Here is a 22,371-nt window from a genome sequence, read left to right on the forward strand (position 1 = left end):
TGTTCAGAAAGGGTAACAGGATCTGAATGTCCCTTTCCCCTTGGAAGTGTCAGCAGGATGAAGGTGCAGGAGCTTTGTACAGCACTATGGCAACAAAAGCAGCTGATCTAGTGACAGTGACAGACTGGCATCAGATAGATGGCAAAGGCTTGTGCTTCATCTCAGTTTCCAAATTCCAGGAGAGTGTTTAAAGTTAGTAGAGATAAAGGGCTGAGATAGGTCCTACACCAATTCTTGGAGAGATAGCCACACTTGCATCACTTTTTCATTTAGTTTACAGGGGGAAAAAAGCTGCATGTGACACATTAAAGGCATCTTGTGAGACTTTGATATACTGTGAAAAGTAGCAATAGAAGGAACTTCTCCAACAACTGAACAAACATGACTTATTTCAAGAGCCTTTAGAGGCTGAACTTGATTCCTTGAACCCAGAGTTTTCTGTTTGATAATCACAAAAGACGAATGTCTCTGTTGGGTATGTACAAACAGAGGTTCGGGGTTTTTTAAAGTAGCTTCTCCAGTTTGGATTGACTGATTGACAACAGCAAAGACTGCAGTTTTCCCAGACCCAATCCTCCCAGTCCAAGTCAGCAATGGTGCCAAGAAAAGTAGTGGAAACTGAAACTTTCACAGAATCACAAAATCATCTAGGTTGGAAAAGACCTTGAAGATCACCTAGTCCAACCATTAATCTAACATTGACAGTTCTCAACTACACACTGCTTGGACTGAAAGTTTCACTAAACCTTGGTTCCAGGGATTTCCCAGGCTGGGAAATTTCAGCTCAGTTACATTTGAGCAAAATTACAAGTATTACAATTATAAGGCAAAGTGTAGGATTGGGAGGATATTGCCTTCAGAGCAGACAAGTAGGTCATTGCTCATCTACTGATCTCACAGGAAGTGTTTTCTACTCTCCAATCTGTACCTTCTTCCATGTTTCTTTGATTACTTCTTATCCTGCCCATCATGGGATGGAAATGGGGATTACCCCTTTCTCCCTTGTAGGAACCTGACATGTATTTCAAAATCTTTTTACTGTTTCTGTGTCACTCTGAATGGACCCAAGTGCTCCAGCTGAGACCTCGTCCATACTGAACAGGGCAGCAGGGACCTTGTAGGCTAATTGCAAATGTCGCCTTAATAATTAGCCTGGTGTGACCTGCCCAGCTGTATTGCTTAGGGAAAAGTGGGGTAGTCAGGCAGGTCCAGTCACTCTGTTGTCTATATTTTGTAGGCAACCCACCCAGGAGAAGGAAGAAAATGGTCAAAGAAAACTATTTTCCCCATCACTAATCTCAGTGGATCTATAAAGCTGCTCTTAAAACTTTCTACTTTTCAGAAAGGTGCTTGGGGACCATAAAGGCATAAGGACAGATGTGCACAAGACATTGAGTTGTGGAAGATGCCTTATTGTATCAGGGCACTTCTAAATCTTTTTTGCTTCAACGTATCGTTATATGCAGAATGACCTTACAGGCTACTATATGCAGAATCTGAGCAGAAGACATAACAAGAAAAAAGCTCCTGTAAGGATTCAGAGAGAACATGAACACTTCAAAAAACAAGTAAAGGGCAGATGTGTGGCTTATTTGCATGTCACCTAAATTCTATGTCTTATTCTGACCTCAGATCAGATTGCAATTAAGTGAACTTTGTAGATCAGACACAAAATGTACCACATAACGGTATCCCCCAAAGACTGTCTCCAATGCAAACTCAGCCTCCCACTTCTGTTAATAGTGGATTACTTGTGATTGATTATCGTCATAAATTATTTCATGATCCTTCTTCTGGTGCAATAAAAGGTGGTGATTCAGATATCGAAAAAGCAGTGAACAAAAAGAAATGAAGGATTTAGTTAAGAGTAATTCTAGACCCAAAATGGGTCGATGGAAGATTGTTGAATCCATTTAAAATTCCGCTCAGTTGTTTTCATTCTGTAACATAACTCCATCCAAAGTAAATCAACTATAAAGCCAGTAGAACTACACCAGCATTCCACTGTGTGAGGTTGTACCTCAAGTAACCATAGCCAGTGAAACTTTTTTGAACAGTCTGCTTCTATGTTAATGTATTCTTTTGTTTAATAATGTTAATATTTTTCCATGTTTTCCAGAGTACTGCAGTTGCTTTATCTGTGTCAATGCGGCATGAAAATATTCCAGAGGCTGGAAGAGAGGAAATGTGTAAGAGAAATTGGTTTCTAATAGTGGAAGAAATTAATGTACTGGTTGTAAAATGGATGCTATGATTTCTAGAAGGAAATTTAAAGTGGATATTAAAAGGATATAGCTACATATCAATTCAGGTTTAAAGGGTTAGACACAAAGAATTTTTAAGGAAAAAATTAGATATTTCCTCAAGAAAGCCCTGGAAGTAACCCACCATGGAAGAGTCTTAAAGATGAGTGAGCAAGGTCCATGAAGGGAACTGGCAGCACACAGCATCCCAGCACCAAAACTCAAGCAACTTGCCCCATCTCTGAAGCACTAGTCCTGAGCTCAACACCTAAACTCTCAGTGTGATGCGTGAATCATATTACACAAATGCCACAGGAGTAAATAAGAGTGGTGCAGTCCCTAAGCCACAGCAGGGCATATGACAGGGAGGAGGAGACACGTTAAATGCACCTTTCTCTATAAAACTTTCCCTGGAGTTAATGCTTCAGTCAGGACTATCCTTTCTCATGGAAAATGGTAGAAGAAGTTGTTCATGTCCCATCACTCACTAAATGGAGCAATAACCCCATGATGGCACACTTCAGCAGGGGAAGGCTGGGGTATAGATCCTGGTTTTTTTCTGTAGTTGCAAATCAAATCTGAAGTTTTCCTTTTCCCCAGTTTGTCAGTCATAAAGCAATGTCTTGTTTGGTTCATAAGAAAAAGCCACTTCTGTGGGCTTGAATATAGCTAAAATAATGCAATTTTGTGTATGCAGACTTCATGTTGCATAAATGAGCAGGCAACATATTACCTTGTATCACTGTTGGTTTTGCTCTCCCCATGACAATAGAAGATTATGTAAATTCAGTCAGACCCCCGGTTGCTGTTGCTGGGATACTGTAAGCAAATAAGTGTGAGACAAGGCAAAATAAAAGATGTCATATTGCAACTAACAAGTGACAAAGCATCACAGATGCAAAATTTCTCAGTAAAGGACCTAAATGGTAGACAGAAATCACTTTAAGATTCATCCATATCAAGGCATTTAAAGTTAACCAACTGGATGTTAACAATATTTTAAACTGAAAGGAAAACAGAATAAAAAGAGAGACTAGGATCTGAAGATTGAAAGACCATCAAGCATGTTATAGGAATTACCCTCATCCTGTGGCTGGAGGCTTGGCCAGTGAGGTCCTGAACAAGAAGGGACATCCCCTATGTACAATACATTTTTTTGTTATTCTGCTTTACCTAACCTGGCAATAAATTAATGTAACCTGTATGACAGGGTTCTAGGTTTTCTTTGTCTTTGCCTGTCCAGTTAAAACAATGGCATAACAGATTAAGTGATTATTTACATATATGAAAGATAAACTATTTCAACTGAGAATTGAGAGATAGCATAGAGAGTATCTAGGAATAAGAACAGTCCCCTGGACATCAGAGTGTTTTTGTCATATAAAAAGTGTATTTGAGTAATGATGGTCATATTTACAGGAATGATGGTCTTAAGTAAGGCTTCAAGTGGATTTGTAATGTCACTTGATGTTATGGAACCTGATACTACTGGATTTGCTTTAATTGAATATCAAAGCCATAACCTGAAAGAATTTCCATAAAGTGTTCTTCTTCAGGCAAGGGAGAAATACATCTCCAATACAGCTGTATCAGGTATTGGGTACCAGATCTCAGGCATCTCCAGCTGCCATAAATCCAGTGCCAAGACCATTGCCTCTGGCTCTCTTTACCAAGGACTGTGATGATGGCAGCCTCTTTAAGCTGCTTTTGTCAAGTTGGCCAAGAACTGGTTGTTAGATAAAAATTATACATGTCTTTCCCATTAAAAGAGATGGTCTGTCTCTAGGAGAGGGATTGTAATTAATTGGATTTAGGGTATTACATATGTCTGAGGGCGACTCCAAGAATTACAATGTGGAATTGAATGTAATTACTACAGACTCAGTGATGACAACTATTTCAATAATAAGAGAAGCCAGATCATCCTGTAGGACCTGCACACAGTTTCTCTGAAAGGCAGTGTGAGGAGATATGACTGGGGCTTTTCCCAGGTCTTTCATTCAGAACAGGGTGAATATTGAATTACTCGAGCGTGTCCAGAGAAGGGCAACAAAGCTGGTGAAGGGTCTGGAGCACATGTAACCAAGTAATAAGTGATAGGACAAGAGGTAATGGCCTCAAGTTGCGCCAGGGAAGGTTTAGGCTAGATATTAGGAAGCATTTCTTTACAGAACGGGTTGTTAGGCGTTGGAATGGGCTGCCCAGGGAGGTGGTGGAGTCCCCATCCCTGGAGGTGTTCAAGAGGTGGGTTGACATAGCACTTAGGGATATGGTGTAGTTGGGATCTGTCAGTGCTAGGTTAACGGTTGGACTAGATGATCTTCAAGGTCCTTTCCAACTTAGATGATTCTGTGTGATTCTGTGTGTGATATGGTCTCCAGGAAAGGGAGAATTTTTCCAGCACTGGAAACTGCTCTTCTTCACATATCGGTGAAGGATTGTTCCATGGTTAATCGTGCAGCTGTGATTTCCACCTACTCATCCATCACTGGACTGCAAAGCTGACTTTGAAGGCTCATTCCTAGGGTGAAGAAGCCATCACTTCACTCACTGGACTGTTCACTTCACAGAGCAGTGTTGTGAGCCCTTCAAAACTAGCAAAAGGATTAGAGCTGCTATTTGGTGCTCACCGCTGGAGAAGGATAAGACCCCACAGATGGAGTTGCCTGGAGGTCTCATGTGCCCAGGGAACATGGCATTGGACATATTCTCAGATGCAGAGGGCCGACACACAGAATGTAGCCAAGAGTTTCCCAGACCGCAGTATTTTCTCACCAATTGCTTCTGCCATCATGAACCTCCTGCAAAGCTGGAAAGGCAGCCTTAGTAATGATCTTTTCAACTGTACTGAAATATGCCAAGGAATCTCTGCAACTTCCCCAAGTCATCCCAGCACAGCACTTTTCCAGGTCTTATTTAGATTCCATTTCTGAGCATGCAAAGATGATTTCTCTCTCAGTAACACCCTGTTGAGTACCCATAATTTGCGCATACCTATTTTTCATCGTTGGTTGCAGTGCCCTGCCAAAGCAAGCCCAATGACCAACACAGACTACTTCTAAATCATAGTCTCTGAGAACAAGCACATCAGGATTCTCGTTGCAGTATGTTCCCATGGACCTAAGCAAAGAGGGGACTCCCCAGTATAAATCTTCCTCACTGACTTGCAAATGTTTCTGTTACTTCAGGGAGTTTCATCCTGACACCACTTGTATTTCCCTGGGAGCTTGTCACCTCTGAACCTTTCACTTAATTTTAAAATCTTTTTTCACTTTTTTTTTCTTAGCTGAAAGTACTTAATTAGTGTCTGAAGTTCTGTTAAAGCATCTAAGTGATCTGACATCTGCAACCCACAGGGAAAAAGCCTCCCTCCATTAATTGACATGTGGAAAATTGCAAGCATCAGCTATTATGAAAAACCATTTTCAGTTTCAGTAAGTTTGAGGGTCAAAAGTTCTTGTCCCTCAGGGCCTTCTCTGGGCTCCCTGATCATGGCTCCAGGTCAGACTCTGCTGTTTGAGCCCTAAGCAGGTAAGGAAGGATTACCCACTGAAGGGCTTAAATGGTGCTCCCAAGAAAACTTATGTTTTTTAATCCAGTGATGGTTTCATGTAAAGTTATGAAGAGTCAGGGATCATAGATGTGCACACCAAATCTACCTGTTTTGTTGATACACTCAAATAGAGAGCACAATTAGCTTGACACATGGAATGACTGGGGGAAAAATCCTTTCCCTTCTCCCTGCAGATGGGTGCTCTGGGGAGACATGATACATCTATCAGATGTCCATTCACATAAGGCCATTTGTATACTGAGTGTCATGGGGGCTCAGTGGGTTTGTGGCAGACTCCAGGGTGACTAGTATTCCAGATTATAGTTTAGTGCTCTTTAAGAATGCACAATATGGAGGGAACAAAGTTAAAATATGTTTTTCAAGCCCTTAAAACTGGGCTTGAAAACTGGGCCACACTTTAAAGTAGCAATGGATTTTTCATGGAAGGACTTCATCCTCTAAGAATGGGTTTCCATAGCCGGGGAGTACAACTCCCTGACATGTATGTAGAGGAAAGCTTGTCTTCATGGTGTCCCAAGGACACCTGTGTGGTTGGTGCCTGACCGACCAATTTGTCTGCACCCAAGTCTCTCTCCACCCCAGTCCCCTTGAGACCTTGACTTGTACCTTCCACAGGACTGTCACGCCTGTCTCCATTGCTCAAGATGCCTTTGTGTTTCCTCAGGCACTACTTACCCCAGACTTGGAGAGCTGGTCAACTCTAGAGCTAACTCTTTTCCTCCTTCATCTTCCTCCTTGTCTCTCTGTTACAGCACATTTGATGCAGTTTACAATGCTGATATCCTTGTGCCCTTGGCACATGAGCTTGTGGAAGAAGGAGAAGGCTGTGGTTCTTCCTGTAAATGCACATTGCATGGGTCATGCCTCTGAGACGGGTAATTGCATGAATCTCAGAGTCCATATCTCAGCAAAACTGTGTACTTCAGTCTGTGTCATGTAACATCCACTGTACATGACATTATAAAGAAACAAGAAAGACCAAATTAGTCCCTCATGTATCTCCATGGACACAAGAGCTAATAATTTTCCAGCGTTAAGAATTTGGTGGTGACAAAATGTCAGTAAAACCTCCTTCACAGCATAGAGTTTCTTACATCTTAATTTCTTTCAGTCAGCAGTATCTCGCACTCACTGAGATGCTGAAATTTGTGAAATTTATTTTTCCCTCTGAGTTTGCAGCCTTGTATTCCTCAGTAAGAAAATGCAGCTATTAAAAATGTCTATCTCCTTTTTTATTGTTTTTGAGGGTAGAAGGAAGAAAATCAGTTAAAGTTTAGGTGAAAGACAATTAAATGCTCAAGAAAGGAGCAGAGAGAAAGAGAAGGGTCATCCTATGAAAAAGGAAAAGGTGCATGTCTGGAAAATGTGGATTGTGAAAGTAAGACTGCACAAGCAGTTCTCCTTCCTGGTACAGAGGCATAATACACATATTTTCTCATTTATAGCTCACACATAATTCTGAACAAGTGATATGGCAGGTGAAAAGTGCTCTAGGAACTAATAACCAGATACAATGTTTTGATCCAGGGAGGAGAACTGCTGAATGAGAGGTGCAAGGGAGTCAGAATAGTGGATGTGGGAGGCCCATTGTCCAGTCCCAGACATGTCACTGGTCTTCTGGTGATTTGGGTCAGCTGCCTTCCTCTACCCCAGCAAAAGTTGGTTTCATGTGGAGGTTTGTGGCTTACTCTTCCTTGCTTCTAACTCTCCCCCATGGAAAATAAAATGAAATAATAATTTTTTGCACTTGAAAATCCAACATGATTCCTAATTTTTTCTTTCCTGGAGAATTTTTCTTTTAAACTCTTACACATTGGAATAGAGTAGGAAATGGGTGCTTAGAAGAGTTGCCATCTCCTTCCATCTCCTGTGCACAGAAGTCTTGGAATTTGATGGAAATTACCTGACTCATGATGAATTCGTTTTTCTTTTTTTCCTCACTATCCTGGCTGCAACAATGTCTTTATTCTCACAGCCATTAAAGTAAATATATATATGTCTCTCTCTCTCTCCATAAAAAAAATTCAGTGTGAAATGAAACCTTATTTTCTGCTTTCTTGATGTGTTTTGAGAGCAGCTTATAGGAAGTGCTGCACAGAAGGAGCCATTTGCAAGTCACTAACTTCTCCCCAGCCTCAGCCACCCTGGGACTGCTTTGTGTATTCCCGAGTGCCATTTGCTGCCACCTTCACCGTGGAGTTCTGGTACACGAAGATCAGACAATGGTCCTCAATCCTGAGTAGTCCCTAAGGGTTTGCACAGTGCTGCCCTTGTAGACAGACATGCCGCAGCCCACGGTGACCCGGTCGTTCCATCACCAGGTCAGAGGCAGTCCTGCTGGAGGGAGTATAAATCACAGAAGGCCAAATCTTCAAAAATATTTAAATGTGATCATGATAAGACCTACCCTCTTGGCCATCCACTAGAAAGTTTCAGCCTTGAACCTAAATCTTTCCTTATAGGGAGGGTGATTTATGAATATAGTTGGCTGATGAGCCACAGACAGGTCCCAGCCAGGACTTTACCCTCTATTTCCCTCCAGATTACCTGCTTATGTATCCTATCTTCTTTCTGTGAAACACTCACAGTGTCCCTCTCCACAGTCCCCACTCCCCACTCCACCCCTCCTTTCTGCTCATATTCTTCCATCTCACCACATTTATATAACCACGTGCCTGGTACTTTTTGGAGAATGAGCTTTGTTGCCTCTTTTCTTGTCTGGTGGTTCAATGGCAAGCTGAGGTACCAGCAGGATTTTCTGAAACACTCAAGGCAAACACATGGTGTGAGGGTCTTACCTGCAGCTTTGTGAACCTTTAATCCTAGGTAGGTTGCTGCAGGGCACCGTCAATGGATTTGTAAAAGCTCAATGGCAGAGAAATATAACATCTAGGACATTGGGGTGGCAGGCTGAACTGTGGAAGAGCTGTCAACAGCCACATGGTAGCCTGGCTTGCCTAAAGGGGTAGATGGACACCAGATATCCTTGAGAATTTGGGTCTGGGTATACAGGAAAATGTCACCCTGTGGAAGTGTTGCTCTAAGGATTCAAATACATGAACCTCAGTGACTGGAGAGTGTGGTAATAGATGCAACTTCTTGCAGTGTGTTTTCTTTTGGTAGTGAACAGATAACCACAAAAATGTAGAACAGTGGGACAGAAATTGGGAGATAAAAAAAAAAAAACTCTGACATTGGAACAACCAGAAACTGTGTTAAATACCTCAGTCTTCCCTTTGTCCATTATTACCGGTTTGCCAGTCTTGTTCATCAGCAGGGGTGCATTTTCTTTGACCTTCCTTTTCTGGCTGAAATACCTGTATTATTATTCTTTGTGTTCTTTGCTAGGTTCAGCTTCAGCTGCACCTTGGCCTTCCTGACCCCATCCCTACGCAATCAGACAGCGTCCCTATACTCTTTCCAGGATATCTGTCCTTGCTTGCACTGCCTGTGCATTTCCTTCTTGCCCTTTGGTTTGACCAGCAGGTCTTGACTCATCCACGCTGGCTGGTCTCTTGCCTTCTTTTCCTGATATCTTACACCAGGGGATTGAGAGCTCTTTTGCTTTATGAGAAGCGTCCTTAAAGATCTGCCAGCATTGTTCTGCTCACTTGTCCCTAAGGGCAGTTTCCCAGGGGATCCTGCTGACTAACTCCTTGAAGAGCTGGAATTTTGCTTTCCTAAAATTCAGGGTCCTGACTTTACTCTTCACTTGACCCATACCCCTTAAGACTGTGAACAGCACCAGTGCATAATCACTGCAGCCCAATCTTGACATCACCCATTAGCTCACTTGCACTGGTGACCAACAGGTCCAGTATCACATTTTATGTCCCTGTTTCCTCTAGTTAAATCAAAATGGCCCTTGAGGCATGGCTAAATGGTTCCTGTGGCACTAAGACTATCATGAGGATTTGAGAATAACTGCCTCAAGAAGATATATATCTCAGCGGCTGTACAGGAAAAGATGGAATGACTGTAATTCATCCCAGCCGAATATGGCTGTTTTTGCTGAGATGAGGTGTCTCACAGAGTTACGAGACACTTTCCACACTGCTTACTCAGGAGATATGGCTTAGGTCATCTTTACTGGAAGATATAATGAGTGAAAAGTACTTAGTTTTAGGTTTTTCATACAAGATCGTAAAACTGAAAATAAAGACAAAAGGAATATGATGTTTTCATACTACCTAGAGATCTTGGCTTTGTATAGTGCCAATCCTACAAATGTTGTTTTCCAAAACCACCAGCAGGACCAAAGGCAGATTCTGGTGAAACATCTAATGCTGAGTAAACTCGATAATCTGTAGTAATTCAGAACAGGACATTTCTTACCTGGGATTGGCAATGGCCCAAGTTTGGAAAAATCTGGATCTCTTCAGAGATGTACACCAGAATGTGGTGAGTGGGAAGGACATGGCTTTCAGAAGTTACAACATTCTACAAAGGAATTTCTTGTCCAGTTGTTCTTTCTTCCCATTGTTTATCCTCCTTAGTCAAGGAGAATTGGTTCTAAAACTCTCTATAATGCTGACTAATGCCAGGACAATGAAAATGGTCCTTTTATCTTGTTTTCTTACCTTCTGACACAAGTTCTGGCTGACAAATGGTTTTTGTAGTCAACTACCTTGTAGAACTTTTTAGTCACAGAGTTTGCTGAATCTATAAGAACTACAAGTTACACCAAAGACCTAGCAACATCAGTCAGTCTCATTTGTACTTTGGAGCTGAGTCTGAGCATGATGTACATCACATGGCAGCAGGTATGTGGTGTATCAAAAGTAATCTTAGAGAACACTGATATTTATCACAATGGATGAAATGCGACTCACTGAACATCAGCTTCTGAAACATAGACATCAGTTCCCAAGCTAGTCATTTCTGAATTACCTTTATGACCAATGGAGAGGAATAGGTGTAATTCTTCTCATCCTATCATGGACATGATGAATCATAGTCTACTTCTCTCCACTGACTGGAAAGGAAACCTAGGGTGACTAGTTCAAATGGAGATGTCTAAAGTTGGACGAAATAATTCCTATCCCAGTCTTCAGTAAGAATTCTTCTGTTGGTTGTCCCATAGCAATAGAGGAGGCATGTGCAACCAGTTAAAACTAAACATACAGATTTTAGATGTCTAAAGACTGGCACAGATACTTCCCTACAGTTCTTATATTCCCTTTCTGCCTCAGAGACCTCTGCCTCAGAAGAATAAAATGCCAACTTGCAGACATCATTGGAGTGTTTTGAGAAACACGAAAGATATGAGCGATAAGGTATTACAATTACTCATTTCACTTACAGATGTCAGAATGACAATTTTTTCCCCTGAGGACTGAAGGTACAGGCAGCAGACTGAGAAAGAAAGGGAGGGAGGAGGAGGAGAGGTTAAGGTGTTTTGCCAGTGAGATCCCTCTCCAGGGCAGCGGTGGGAAGAAGATGCCAGTCAAGCTTTGGCCTGAGCAGAGCTTACCCTGATGCGCAGCTGTTGCTCATGGAGGAAACATTAGAAGGCCAGGACACAGGTGAAGTGAGGTGATGGCTGCACAGTCCCCATGGGATTGGCTTACTTGGCAGTGCTCTGCTGGCTTTAGGTAGGACTGAGAAGGTACTGAAGAAGTTCATGTTTGAGTGCCCACAGTATAAAATCCCCTCCCTCTTGTATCCTGAGCATGCAAATATATGCACTCATATTGCTTTCTCTAGCATATGCACAGAGCAAAATCCCTTTGTAACCCATTGTGCTCTTTCTGATGCTTCATATCCATATTTTCTACCAGCTGGAGAAAATGTCTTCAGATTCACTTAATGAAATCTGTACATTTGTTGGGTGCATTGGTTTACACCAGAGATGCATCTAGCATTTCCTACCTTTGCCACAAAAAAGGCAGTAACAAGAACAAAGACACTTCGCCTGCATAAGAAGAAATACAGAGAAAATGCTCATCACCTGCATGTGCATATAACGTCATTACTGGCATTACAACATGACTTTTTAAGACGCATCATTTCTTTTTAATTGCACAAACACAGAAGGTGATTCCAGCATAGCTTATGACCAGAAGCCATTTGCCAGACAGACATCACAGTAACAAATAAACTTAAGCTTGCTCTGAAATTGGAAATGTAGTCACAATATGTATGCTACTCTTTATACCAGCTATCCATGGGCTATCTGGGGAAAAGGTATTTGAGTAAAATTAGCAAATATTACAGAAAAGCATGCTGGCAAAGTAATCTCTCTTGAGCCAGTATCCTGTCAAGTGAACTTAATGAAGAAAGTCAGGACTAAATAAAGAGATAGACTTAATTAAGTTGTGGCTGAAAATATACTAACAACTTTCTATTGAAAATTGTTTAGTGGAATTGAAATTTCCTTCCTTAATTCCCCAGCACATAGCCACAGCTGAAAAAGTTTGTATTGGTATAAAATTTCAGATTTCCTTTTTTTTTTTTTTTTTTTTTTACCCAGTTTGGAATGAAAGGTCAGAAATGCTACTTTCCAGTAGGTGGAAACTACCATTCTGGAGGACCTCAAAGGACAGAAATTAATTGGGAATGATCTCCTCAGACTTTGATTTCAGGCTACTGCATGCCTTTCAGATCCCCTTGAACAGCTATAAGCTTGCAAAATGAACAAATTCTGTTGAAAAAACAAAGAAATGTCAAGAAGTTTCAGGAGAAAGACAAGGAGAGCAGATTATATCTACTGCAGAATCCAAGTGGAAATTAGTCACCTAAATACCAGAGTATACCAGAGTGTCCTACTGAAGACCAAAGGATTTCAGGGGACCTTATCTATGCCTCAGATCTTTACAGGCTGATATACTACTGTCAACACCTGTTTGAGCAGAGTGAGAAAATACTAGACTGCCTGTCCTCCTAGCAATATGCTGTAATGAACTCTCTGAAGTACAGCTCTTGCAGTCCCTATCACTGTTAGGAAGTTAAATAGTTAGTGCTCAGGCATCCCTGAAGATCATAGAAACATAGAACAGCTTGGGTTGGAAGGAACCTTTCCAGGTGATCTAGTCTGACCCTCTTGTAATGAACAGGAACATCTTCAACCAGATCAAGTTGCTCAGAACCTTGTCCAACCTGACCTTGAACGTTTCCAGGGACGGGGCATCTATCACTTCTCTGGGCAACTTGTTCCAGTGTTTTACCACCCTCATCATAAAGAAATTTCTTACTTATATCTAGTCTAAATCTACCCTCTTTCAGTTTAAAACTGTCACCTCTTATCCTATTGCTACAGGTTCTATTAAAAAGTCTGTCCCCATCTTTCTTATAATCCCCCTTTAAGAACTGAAAGGTTGCAATAAGGCCTCCTTGGAGCCTTCTCTTCGGGCTGAACAACCCGAACTCTCTCAACCTTTCTTCATAGGAGAGGTGTTCCAGCCCTCTGATCATTTTCGTGGCCCTCCTCTGGACCCACTCCAACACGTCCATGTCTTCCCCATACTGAGGATGCCAGAGCTGGACACAGTACTTCAGGTGGGATGTCACAGCAGAGTAGAGGGGCAGAACCACCTCCCTCAGCCTGCTGGCTATGCTTCTTTTTATGCAGCCCAGGATTTAAAAGATACTAAAACAAAGTCCAGAAAAGAGACTTGCTTCAGATGGTGCTGCCCTAAAGGCATAGGTCTGTTCCTACCCATAGTCCTCCCAGTAGGTGTTGCTCTGCCTGAAGCTACCAAGACAAAGGTCAGACACTACCAGCTCTAGCAGATCAATGAGGTTGTCCCAGATGACTGTCAAACACTGTAGGTTAAGATAAACCACCATCCCCAGATGGAACAGAGGGTTACAGTTATTGGGCAGTACTGGGAGTCTACACAAGCCAAGCTCTCTTAGGATGAACTGTTCCTTTGGTGGGATTCATGTGATCAAGAGACATTCATTTGGCTTCACTTAATAGTGGTTACAACTAGTCATATCAGAGTGTCCATTATTTCACTCTAAAGTCAGTATCTAAAATATACTCTATAAATCATATTTAAAATTGCCTAGTTTTTCTTTCCATTGACAGTGGCAGGAGCTTATGATGTGAAGCTCAGCTGGAGACATGTACTACAGCCATCCAAACTTAGGTATGATGTATCTTTCCTTATCTAACCACAGCAGAGATATTTTTGACACAAAAGTCTATGTCCAGTCTGTTTAAAATGAATTATCTGCAAAAGCATGTACTTTGATGACTTGGTTATTGGCTTGCATGTAGCAATCGATGAAAATGTTTTGTTCTTCTTGCAATGCATTGAGCTTTATTTGGTTACACTGCCAGTAAATTCCTGTACTGAGAGTGCATTGAGGCTGTTTGCTAAGAGTCCCTTGAGAATGACTGATGGATTGCTCTGGCTGTTGTTTGTCTGCTTCTGCCTATTCCTATATCTGACATAATCTTTAGGATTAGGTTACTTTAGGAATAAATCCCTTCCTTCCTTGCCAGAGGCAACTGGCTGCAAGCACTAGTAAGGATGCAGATGAGTGTTTCAGAGCCCTGGAGAAACAAAAAAACCAACCAACCAAACAAACAAAAAAAGACCTGCTTTGACATAGGCAGTAAATTACATTTATAAAAGTAACTGGTCTCTAAGTAACCTCTCAAACTGTGGGAGCAAAGAGAACATCAATACACTAATTGGAGAAGAGGCAGTAGCTCATATTGCACATTATCTTCATTTTCCCATGAAAGGGGATGCTCAGTGGGAAGACAAGAGGTTTCCATGAGCTCTCCTGGCTTCTTCTGGACCTCAAGAAACAGAAAGGCCGGATGAAGATGGTAATTTTCCTCCACCTTAGTATTTCAAACAAAAATCTGCTGCAGCCACCTGCTCATCTCCAAGACTTTCTGTTTTGCCTGACGACTTCTATTTTTAAACTGGCTGAATTCCTCTCTGTAAGGAATTACGATAGCTACCATCACCCCTCCAGTCCTACCCTGCTCTGGGCTATGGATTACATTTCCTCGTACGTTGTGGTCTTGTTGCTATTTTATGACTTTTGATGGGGTGTTTCTCTGATTCCTTCGCAGCACATGCTGCTTGGAAGTGACTGACATAAGGGAACAAAAGGCAGAAATGTGTCCCAATCCTTTCTGTATGTCTCCAGGCTGCAGAGCACACTGAATTTTGTGGCTTGCTATTTTTTTTCCCCACTTCTTACCTCTGTCCTCACTTTAAATATGATCTTCATATCTGATTACTGTGGTTTGTAATTGTCCTTGACTTAATAGTGGGAAATACACAACTGTTCAGTGTGTTAGCTTGCAAATTTTGGTAGCATTTGAAGTGATTTATAGCTCAAGAAATAATCCCCTAATACACTGGAGAAAGGTCATTTGAGTATTATCACTCATTCCTTTAAATGACACTAGGCTCTGTGTCCATATGCATGACCCAAGATCTCATGGTCCTATGTGTAAATCATTAATAAATGCAAGTATTTTCAGCACAAGTCAAAAAATGATTTTTTTCTCATCTGAAATTTGTTAGTCATTTTCTTTTCCTTTAATTACTGTGCCTGAATATGTATTTTTCCCTCTGAATGAGGGGAGCATACAGTCAGGACAGGTCACAAGACACAGGACCATGATCCGTTGCAGATCTTCTCAGTCATGCTCTGCATCATGCAGCACACAAACCAGCTCATGGAACTTAATGAGATTTGGAAGTACTGTGCATAATTTCCCATTACAAGTGTATATATCTCCCATGAAACACCATCTCCTTTGTTTGTTCAAGACATTTAAAACCTGGTTTTAATGTAATTCCTTTCTAATGCATACTCTGCAACCACATATTTGTGTCCCAGTTTTCAGAAACAGGGCCCCTGTCACTATATGATTCTATGGCTCTATAAATGTGGTGTCAGCCAATAGTTTTGGAAATCCAGGTCAAAACCTGAGTTTAGATGGGTCAGGACCAAAACCTCATCTCTGAACACAAACATAAGAGAACCTGCATGTGGCCTGTGCTCAGTCTCATTTATTTCCAGATGGTAAATTCATATAGACAGGGATTTTATTCATTTTTTTTGTTCAGTGCTTAGCACAGCCTAATCCTGGTGTTTAAAACAAGTAACAAATGTTGAAAGGAAGTTTTTCACATGAGTTCAGGTCAAGCCAAGCCCTAATCCTTCATTTCCCCAAACTCTGTGATTTCTTTATCCTTATCCTTATGTCCGATTACATGCCTACCTATTATCTGTAACAGAACAGAAGGAAATTAATGTTCACTACAACATTCAAATCCTTTTCAACCCCTCATTACTACTCAGTCCCTGCTTAAAGGAAAATTTTCTCCACCTTCCTGATAACTTAATCTTTTAAACAGGCATTAATGAGGGGAAAAATCATCCTTTATTACAAAACCTGTCCTGCACAATTGCAGACCATTAGATATAGAAGCCCACCGCCCTGTGAAAAAGCAAGAATACACCTACAGATAGTATTTTCTGTCCTGATTCACAGCTGAGATCACAGAATGATATGATCATTTAGGTTGGAAAAGACCTTTAAGATCATCGAGTCCAACTGTGAACCTAACACTGCCAAGCCCACCACTAAACCATGTCCCTAAGTGCCACATCTACATGTCTTTTAAATACCTCCAGGGATGGGCACTCCACCACTTCCCTGGGCAGCCTGTCCCAGTGCTTGACAACCCTTTCAGTGAAGAAATTTTTCCTAATATTCAATCTATACCACCCCTCGTGCAACTTCAGGCCATTTCTCCTCATCCTATCACTTGTTACTTGGGAGAAGAGACTGACACCCACCTCATTACAACTACACTACACCTTCTCCCCTCAGCCTCCTTTTCTCCAGGTTAAACAACCTCAGTTCCCTCAGACGCTCCTCATAAGACTTGGTCTCCAGATCCTTCACCAGATTCGTTGCTCTTCTTTGGACACGCTCAAGCACTCAATGTCTTTCTTGTAGTGAGGGGCCCCAAACTGAACACAGTATTTGAGGTGTGGCCTCAGCAGTGCCGAGTACAGGGAGACAATCATTTCACTAGTCCTGCTGGCCACACTATTTCTGATACAAGCCAGGATGCTGTTGGCCTTCTTGGCCATCTGGGTACACTGCTGGCTCATATGCAGCCAGCTGTCAACCAACAGCCCCAGAATCCACATGGCCTGGTCTCACCCTCCTGCAGGGTCCAGCTGCTGTTGTAGGTCCACAACCACCCTGCAACACCTGTAATTTCAGCACCAAACCACTCAGACTTTGCAACAGTAAAATGAGGTACCAAGTCCCCAGTGTTCAGCACATGGGCAGTGCTTGGTGACCAGAAGCAAGGCCCAGAGAGCCAACAAACATAGCAGAATTAGGTAGTAGCTGAACAGAGGATGGTAAGGAGCCTCTTGATCTCATATAGGCTTTTGTGGCTCCAGCCATGAGCTTTTGTTGGCTTTTACTTAATGAACTTTATGTCATTTAAATACTACTGCTTTAGTAGTCCTTGAGAGGGGACTTCCTTACTAGCTGTTCAACCCATCCCATCATCTGAGACATTGTTTATGTTTTGCATTTTAATGACTTAATGCATCTTGGAAAAAAGATATAATGCAGCCAATTTACATACAGAAGCCTTAGCTTCACAAAGACATTGGGCATCCTTGTCTTCACAGCAGGCCAAACCCAGCCTCAGAGCCAATACAGCTCCAGCTGGGGTAGCCCAGAGTAGATCACAGGCATTTACTGTATAATTGTTTGATTTGGGTTTTCTTAGCCTGGAGAGGCTAATGAATGAGACAAATGGCCCAACCTCTGTGACTGGACTTTTGTCTCCTCAGATGCTTTTCTGGAGGCTGCCATACATTAGTCGTGCAGTTCCCTTTTGTCTGTACCAAGGTGGGTGCAGGACATCCCCCTTGGCACTCCACCTCATACCACTGCTCCCAGGTAGAGAGCTCAAAGCGCTCTTCGACTGCAAATTGGCATCACTAACCATGCCAGTGAGGACACATGGGTGGTATCAAATGTTTTCCCAAGACTTGCAGAGGTCATACACCTCCTGGCTCGCAGTAATGCAAGGATTGTGCAATGTGTTGGGAGATGGTTCAAGGATACCCAGACATATGCTTCTTTCTGCTTGCACAGCATGGAGAGACAAATGGACTGGCCAAATCCTTTGGGAGAGGCAGAAAAGGCACAAATAGAGTTGGGAAAGGTCTGTGGTACTCTGTCCTGCACTGATGTGGGGTGCTTAGGTCCTTTTCTCCTATGGCAGGTGGAACCTCTTGGAGCCTGCAAGCACCAAAAGTCCCTCTGAATCATGCTGCCCATGTGAGGAAGGGACTGATGTTTGCTGGCTTTCGCAGTCTTCATTCCAGGTGGAGTGGCCTGGGGGCAAGGACGATGGGGCAATCCTCTCTATCAAATTTTTTGATGATAACAGTTTCCCCAAATCTTTAGAAAATCTGTCTCTCGTCTACAGAGATTGTGAGGGGAAGGCAATGATCATTTACCACTGCGTGTCTAGACTGCGTAAATTCCTCTGACATAATTTAAAAACCTAAAACCAGTGTGTAGTCTGTTTGCTTGCCACTGTATTCCTTTAAAGAATGTTGGGGTCACATAAAGCAGTTGTTTAAAATAATGCAGATGAAATAGCTCTACCTCTTATAGGAAAAGGAAGACAGAACAAGATACGGCAAGAAAGAGAGCAAAGATAGTATTTGATCCACATGTTGAGGAAGATTTTTTAAAAAGTATAAATTCTTTCATGCTTCAGAAAACTCTGGCAATTCAAACACAAGGTGGAGGGAAAAAGATGGTCTTGGCCTGAATTAGAGAGTGACACTGTTGATTCAGGAGCTGGAGAGAGCACAATATTGATCATGTTTGGCAGTGATACCAAATACCTGGGGGTTAGCGATACACAGGACAGACCAAAAGGACAGCTAGCCTGAACCATAAGGTGAGACTTGACACTGATTATAACTCCTACAATGGGAAAAAAATGGTGTAGATACAACCTGCAAGTCTTAGGAACTTGGTGATAGTGATAGGGGAAAATGCAGAAATGACGAGCCATGTTCATGGGTACCCATGAGCATGATCCTGCACCTCCAGAGGTAATGGGTCCTTTTATTCACATTCCGTGGTTGCAAGATCAGGCCTCACTTGCATAAGAAAATATGTGGCCTGTGCATGTGACTTCATTGGCTGTGCAGTTAAATCAGGGCTATGTTGTGCACATGTTTCGAAAAGTAAAACTTCTGGAAGAAGAGTCCAACTTAAAGTTCTTAAAGTCCTTGAGTAATTGAGTTCGGTTTCAGAGCATGATTACTACTAAATTACTTTTATCCTCTAGGTACTTTTCAACCTAATAAACAGCAACCTAAAAATCAACATGAACTTGTGGTAATGGTTTTATAGACTTAACTCTAACATTTTGAAGGGTGTGGGAGTTCTGGTGTGCACCTGTGTTCAACTCTCCAGTCTTTGGACAGTCTTTGAAAATCACCCAATCTTTTATTATTTTTGCAGATCAGCTGATCCAAAACAAAGTGGATATTCCTAAGCAACTGAAGATTCAGATACATAGCATGTTATGGAGCCTTAACTGGGTAGTACAGCCAGGATTCATCTGAGTAAATACCAGCTCCTATGTTCCCCATGTGTCCACCTGAACTGCATCCTCCAGACACTCACTGGAGTCAGCAGAGTGGACTAGGCAGACTTAATATGCAGTTTGTCTCTTTTTACAATGGTGTTTAAATAGGGAGGATGACTCACTCCCTAAAAGTCCCCGTCTTCCCTGACTACCGAGAGATTGAGATGTGAGGATGTTCTGTGGGCATACAAAGTTCAATGGTTGTAACAAGCATTAGTGAACTTGGCTATTAATAATTGTTTATGGGCAAGCTACTAGCTCTTACTAGTCAGAAAGTAATGTGACAAGCTTTTTTATCTGGTGCTTAAAGTTTGGCTGTATTGCCTTTCACTGAATTTTGACCTACTGCCTCCTCTTAGGGGAATTACCTCTTATTGTAGTAACTTGGACAGGTACTACAGTTCAGCAGGCGAGAGGCGACTAGTTCCATTTCCATTATTTGGTATTTGTCTGAGACAGACAGTCATTCTGAGAAGTCCAACCTTCATCTGAAACATCCGTGGTAACTTTTTTCCATATCTATAGACAGACATTATTTACTCCGCATTCAGAAAATTTGGCAAAGTCTGCAAAGAACATAGATTTCTAAACAGACTTACATTCCTTTTTTTCTGCCTCATCATTGCAAGCCTGTTATCAATATACAACTTAACATAAAAGATCCATTTAAAAATCCACATCTAGCACAGGTTTTGATTGATTGCACTGCCATGTGCAATCCAAGGGGTGGCTTGGTCAGAGGCAAATACACATACTTGAGAAAAAACATGCCATTCCTGACTGTGCAAGATGTGAAGGAGGCACAGGACTGTGAGCTTGAAAATCTACTTGAATAATAAGATGAGAATTCATTTCCTGATGAGAATATGCCTTCAGATTATTCTTCCACACTATAGATCAGCAAAAGCAGGTTAGGGAGAGATTTTGTGGCATTGATAAACCGAAGATCAATCAGCAGCAACACCCATGTGGCGTAACACACTTTGTCATCTGTGTGTGGCCTAGGTTAGACCACTAAATATGAAGATAACAAGTACAAGTGGTTTCAGCACTGAATGAAGCTAGTTCCTCACATAGATACGTTTGCAGTCTGCAGCACTGACCCACCAAGAGCAAAATAAGACAGTATCTACAATGCATTCTCCATACAGTGCTGTCTTTTCATTCTGTTTACATGGGACCTAAGATCTATCACATACCATACCGGTCTGCACCCAAAATTAGGCACCACAGTTATGCAGCCAGCCAGTCCAGAGGGGGAAAATGTGCAGGTGCTTCTTGCCTTCTCCACTTTCAAGAGCTGGAGCAGGTCCAGACATGCAATAGCTCAAGAAGATATCCTGCTCACACAGCTATGTTCAACCAGCTGGAGTAAGCAACAATGTGATGCTTTGTTAACATTCAAAAAAATAGGCCAGTGTTGAGAATTAGAAACAGGGGGTATGACCTGGCCTCTGAATCAGGAGACCTCTGATTTGAGGGGATTTGAGTAGCAAAGCACTTGTTTCATGCTAGATCAACCCACTGCCCTTACACTGAGGCTGTAGCAGTAGTTCGTTATCTCCTCCATCTGCACCAGCATGGCACAGGGCAAGTTAGAAAATTTACAAGTACACTTTTCATTTCTGCTAGGGTATAGCACTAATTTGTGTTCCCCAAATATTTTTTACTCCTCTTTTATACACATCCAAAGCTGAGGACAGGGGTTATTTTCATAAAATAGGGAAAAAAATAAAACCAACATGCTTTTAAACAGGGCTAGAAAGTGGTGAGGGATGAGTTCTTGGTGCTGCTCCAAGAATGCTGTCTGGGTTGTATGCTTTCTGTCAGGACAGCATGTCTGTGAGGTGCAAACATCTGCTTCATGGTTCACAAGCAGTCTAGAAGTGAGCATCAGTCATTTAAAATTCCTGTAGCTGCCAGCTCTTGGGCTCTACAATGTATTTTTCTGAAAGCCCCTGGTGCTGAGGTAGGTTGTATTTGGCAATGAAAAAAAAAAATCTCAATTTTTCTTTAAGCTGTTTCCATTCTAAACCTTAATGTGGAGCTGAGACTCTTCTGCCTCTCTGGAAATCTTAACAGAACCAGATGTGTTTCTGGAAGGCTTGTTTTACTCAAACACATGTTGTTAGGCTTTGTCCAAGAGTCCCAAGGTGGAAGTCAAAGCTGCTTCAATTCAGATTGTCACAACAAATTATTTAGCGGTCTTTGCTGGCTTTAATATTTATGCATTTAAATAATAAAAAACAGATGGCAAATTAAAATAATTCCATTGGCCTTTGTTGTTGGGGTTTTTTTTAAATAATCTTTTGGGGGTTTATCACTTGCCTGGTTATGAAATGTTTGAGAAAATTGATACTGGCTTCACTCTTCAGCCTGAAAATATATTTCCATTTTTCTATATCTAACACCCACAATGCAAAGAGGTCAGATAAAACAGTCAGTGGGACAGATCCAGTGATGAGTACAAGCATAACATCATCAAAGGCAGTTGCCCTAAACTGTATCTTTTAATGAGAGCCAGGCCTCAGAAGTTCATTTAGCCTCGCAACATCTGCCGTTAGGTTTAGTGATACTATTTTGGGTTTACAGATGGGAAAAGAAGGTACTAAGAGGTTGTACAATATCATTATGGTCATTCTGTCTTTTATACAGCTGCGAATTGATGTGGTTTAAAAAAAAAAAAATGCAGCCATTTCATGGCCCATATAAGCCGTGCCTGCACTGGCAAGCAATTTGATAGATCAGATTATTTGTTGCTGAGGTATTTTCCTCTATGCTGTATGTTGTCTGGGGGGGGTGCGATTTTGATGAGCTTCTATCTATCTGGTGCCCTGGACTACACATTTCTATAGGTTGTGTTGCCCCAAGCTGCCCAAGGAAAGCTCTTCCACTGACATTTGCCCTTCCACAGGCTGCCCCA

Source organism: Strix uralensis, chromosome 1 (genome assembly GCF_047716275.1).
Source record: "Strix uralensis isolate ZFMK-TIS-50842 chromosome 1, bStrUra1, whole genome shotgun sequence".
Classification (NCBI taxonomy): domain Eukaryota; kingdom Metazoa; phylum Chordata; class Aves; order Strigiformes; family Strigidae; genus Strix; species Strix uralensis.